This window comes from Gymnogyps californianus, chromosome 13, assembly GCF_018139145.2.
Source record: "Gymnogyps californianus isolate 813 chromosome 13, ASM1813914v2, whole genome shotgun sequence".
In the NCBI taxonomy this organism is placed as follows: domain Eukaryota; kingdom Metazoa; phylum Chordata; class Aves; order Accipitriformes; family Cathartidae; genus Gymnogyps; species Gymnogyps californianus.
The window spans coordinates 17632833-17637607 of record NC_059483.1 but is presented as its reverse complement, the minus strand read 5'-3'; positions in this window follow the sequence as shown (position 1 = coordinate 17637607).

Below are 4775 nucleotides of genomic sequence, written 5' to 3'. Positions count from 1 at the left end.
TGGCCCTGCAATTGCTCACCTCCCTGGCTCCCATGGCACAGATCAAACCTGCCCTTTGCTGGCTGCAGGAGCAGGATTTGCAGCGGAGAACTTGGCCGCATGTCTCTCCATCATCTTTGGGCTTTGGGGAAGGGATGCACTGCTGCGGTGTGGAGAGAGGAGCCCTGTGCCTGCTGCAGCACGGCGGGTGGGCTTGAGAAGGACCTCCCTTCCTGCGAGCCCAGGTCTTCTAAGTAATACCATGTGTGCTGTGCCAGATGAAACCTCTGCTGTTGGGCTACTCCTGTGTTCGCACCTTGGGAAGCTGCCGGGGAGCACTCAGGGTGAAGTGAACACACGCTGATCCAAGTCACAACCCCACACAAAACGGTCCTCTCCACTTGTATTTTCCTTGGAACCAAAAACAACGTGGAAAAGAAAAAGCAAGACAAACACTGCCAACAACTCAACCTACTTGCAGCAGCAAGGCCAGGTTGACATGGGGTAGGAGGTCCCAGCAGAGATCCTCAGTGTCACAGAGAGGATGTTTAAAAAGAAGAAGACGAAGTCATGTGTGGGGAGCGGGAAAATGGGGAATACTCTCCTGGGAGGACTGGTTCGGGCATGCTCTTCCATTTCTGGCATGGGGACTTGCTACACCTTATTCCCCAGTCTCCCCACTTCTCACAACACTGAATTTGCACATTTTTATGTAATAGATGCAACTTTCATACCCTCAAACCTAGCAGAGGAACCTTAACACGTATAATGTGGTATCCTGACCACAGCCAACTTTCAGACTCCTCTGAGTTCCCAGCCGCAACCTGTTCCTTAACGCAGAGCTTTATGAGCAAGGAAAGCATCACTGCTGACAGGAACAGGACAAAACTCTTTCCTGCACCTCTACAGCCAAATTGTTAAGCTGAAGAACATACAACGCAAATGTTTCTTAGTGCTAAAACAATGCTTACAAAGCCCAACCAGGCAGATGTAGGTTCCCTACAAGGCCAACCAAAACTTCTGTTTGCTTCTGGGAGCCTTCTGAGGTTCAACGATCTTAAATAAACAGCACAGCCACTGAAAACCTATCACCGGCTCCCGTGGCAGCCTGCCTGCAGAAAGCAGAAGCTTGTAAAGAAGGTATTGAGCTCCAGCTGGCAGACACGAACCAAACTCAAGCACATTTGCGGGGAAAGTTGAGGGCAACACGGCTGGCTTCTGCGGTTCGGAAACAGAGAAGCTTTCCCTTGCTTTTGGATACACCAGCAGTGAAATCTGGGGTCTTCATCCTGCAGCCTGAAGATGAACGGGGTCCTCCTGCCCCCAGAGACCTGAAGGTGGGATGCCCATGGGGAGCGATATTTATTTGGGTTCCCTCAGGAGTATTGCAGTGGCAATAATGATGACCCAGCAATTTAAATTAGGACATACAAGGACTTTTCTTAGAAGAAATGGGATGCTGTTTTTAGAGCATGTAGGACAGCCACTGTAAACAGCAAAACTTCTCCACAACCATAAAACCTCACAAAACCCCCAAAACCACAGGCAGGAAATTAAAAAGAATTCAGAGGAAAAACAACACCAAACGATTACATCTCTATAGGGATTATACTGGGAAAAGCTAAAAAAGAACAAAGACCTTGATCTTTCAAATACTCGGCCCGTGCTCAGCTTTGCCGGCAGGAGTTGCGAAGGCAGCGCTTCAGACCCCAGCGGTTCAGCTGCTGCCGGGCAAGACAGGGCACCAGGGACCACGACCGACGGCGGGAGGGGAGACAAGAGGACCCATGAGACCCCGTTTATTTCTGGCTTACTCTTTATTAATTCCAAAACTGGAATCGAGTCCAAACTAGCTGATGCTGCAGGCTTATTACACTTGCCTGCATTTTTTTATCCCCTAACTTTCTTTTTCTCTAATGCAGCTCTGTAGTATGGTTTTCATTTTAGCTAATGAATCCCTGCCCACACATGCGAGAGACTCCAAAACACCCACAGACCAGAGGCAGGGGAAGGAAATGCCGGAATTGTTTGCTGAAATCTGGCAGAGGCTATTTTTTGCGAGGGGCCAGAGGAACACAGTGTTCTCCAGAGATCCTCAGAAGGGTGAGGTCAGAGACTGGCTTCTGCCACAAGGCCTCAGCGTTGGGAGGGTTTTTTGTCTTTTGCAATTACATAATGTCTTTTCCATGCCTTAAGTTGGTTGCTTCCAGATTGCTGGAGAGAGCTCTGAAATGACACACTCCACGGCTTTAAAAAAAAAAAACAAACCCCCTGAAAAAAACCCCACACAACACACTTCTGCTCGTATAAAACTGCAAAACCTCGTTTCCTGCCACAGTCCTGTATTGTAACAGATGGAGGGGGGGAAGGGCTTTTTTTTTTTTCCTCTTTCATTTTTCCATATTATCCATGTGTTGGCAATGCACTGCTGTCACAGAGTGGTGGAAAGTTCATTTACGGGAAACCTTCCGAAACTGGAGCAGCTCATAAAACTTTTAATGCAGACCTGGTTAAAAAACAATGACATGAGACCTTAATGTTTTTCAGTTCAGTTGGGGAATGCATTTTTGGTCTATTTCTACACTTTGAGCAAATGATGATACTAAGAGCTATTTTAATCATTGAAAGAAAGAAAGAAAGAGAAAGAAAAACCCACCTAGAAGGGCAAAGCAGAGACATAGTGAGAGTTCAATAAGTGAGCGTTCAATAAGTGAGTGAAGCTCCCTGGGTCTCGCGATCCAGGCCAGGCGATGAGAGGGGCCTTACACTACATTGCCTAAACCCTTTACCCACCCTTACCTATGGATGAACTTCTTAGCAAGGCCTTTAACTAACACCAACCAAAGTAAAGCAGCTATGAGGCAGCCTGGAAGCTTTCATGAACGAAAAATGGCACTTTCTAATTTTTGAATACAGGCAGAAGATGAAGATGGTTTGGATGATGGGGCAGAACCACAGGCACCCAAGGACCAATGAGCCCTGCATCAAATTGCAAGCTATGCCTCCAGTTGGCCACAGCCTGGGGAAAACCACTCATATCCGGATCCACAAAATTACTTTGGCACCAGACCACTACCGCTTTGAAGACTTCAAGCAACTTTTTCAGCTCTCAGAAAAACAACTGTGTTCCCTAAAATAAAATAGTGTCCCCATCTCATCAGAGAGGTGTGAGCACCTGTGGATCCAAAGGGTCTAACAGCATGAGGAAAACTTTGCCCAAGACGCTCTTCTCTCTAAACACCCTCCACCCCTGATCCTCCAGGGCTTCTCTTCTCCCATCCCATGGCCTTTCTGTCCTTCCCCTGCTTTTTGTGCAGGTACCTGGGAGCAGAGAGTATGGGGTCAGTAAATGGGATTAGCAATGAGAGCGTATTTGTCTAGTTTGACTATCTGGATAGATGGAGAATCTTGGAAACTTTTGAACAAAGCCGCAGGAGGTTCTGTAACAGCCACAGTGAGTTACACCCCTGGGTTAAATGGTTCAGCTGCTCTAGATCCACATGGTCCATGATTTGGGTGAACCTCCCAGCTCAACCCCTTGAGTGAGGAGCAAAGTCAACAACACCCTGGAAGGGGCAGAGCAAAAAAGAATAGGAAACAAGAGAAAGCTGGTCACAAACAGCCCATTCTGTCCTCCAACGATGGAGCAAAGGCATTTTCTACATAACTTGGACTGTACGAACAGGAAATCTGTGTACTAATGTATTCCCACAGCCACGCACACGAGGGGTCTGTGTGCCTCTGGAGTGCCTACAATGAATCATTCATTGTCCTTCCTCAGGCTTTCCAGTAGGAAGAAGCTACACATTTGACCTTATAAAAAGCAATAATTTTGCCTGGTAAGATGTGGCCAGCAGTAACCCAGGCCTTGCTGGCAGCCTAAAATACACCGGAGAAGATATGGGTTGCTGCTATGCCGCCGAGTGCTGCATCAGCATTTCCATATGAAACTACTATTTTCAAGGCTGCTACAAATGAGCCAAGAAAGAAAAGAAACAAAAGGAATCTGGCCCCAAAATACTTTTCCTTTAAAAATAAACAAACTATGCTGCAGGTTTTCATCTCCAATAGAAAAATTTAGAACTGGACATTCTTGTTTTACAACATCTTCGCTCCACATGAAGAGGACTCCTGTCTTCCTTGTAATCTTTAAGGTAAGCTTGCTCACCTGCTTTCTCAAAAAAAAAAAAAAAGGAATCAAACAGTTAATTTTTTGTTAGAAAATTGGTAACATGATCAATCCAAGGCTTATGGAGGTCAGTATGGCTAAATGGGGAAGAGAGAATGAAGGTGCCTGTCAGTACATCTAGTAACTTATCTCTTCTAAAATACTTGCTCCGTCAGTGGCTGCTATGGTATCTATGAGTCCTTTTCAGTAACAAAAGCAATAATTAGGATTTTTAGAAGGAATTAGTAATCCCAGGTAAGTTGATTTTCAGTGTCTGCCAGGGAAAAGAGTTAGAAAGATGGGTCAGTGGTTGAGACCATCTGTCTACGACATCTCTGCTTCTTCCCAGATTTCCTGTGCAACCCTGAGGACACTTGGAGGATGTTTTTGGCAAGTTAGTACAGAACTTGAAAACCCAGGTCCTGTATACATTGCTGGATGCCTGGACGCTGCCAGAAATTGAGTGCATAGGCTGTGACTGGCCTCATATTCCAACTGGTAAACTGGGGATAGGAAAGCTTCCCATCCAACAGATGTGTCAGGAGCAGAGAGACATCACTTGGGAATCCTACACCGATAGAGGCGATGCAAGTATATCAGACAGACAGAAAGTGGACAACACACCAAA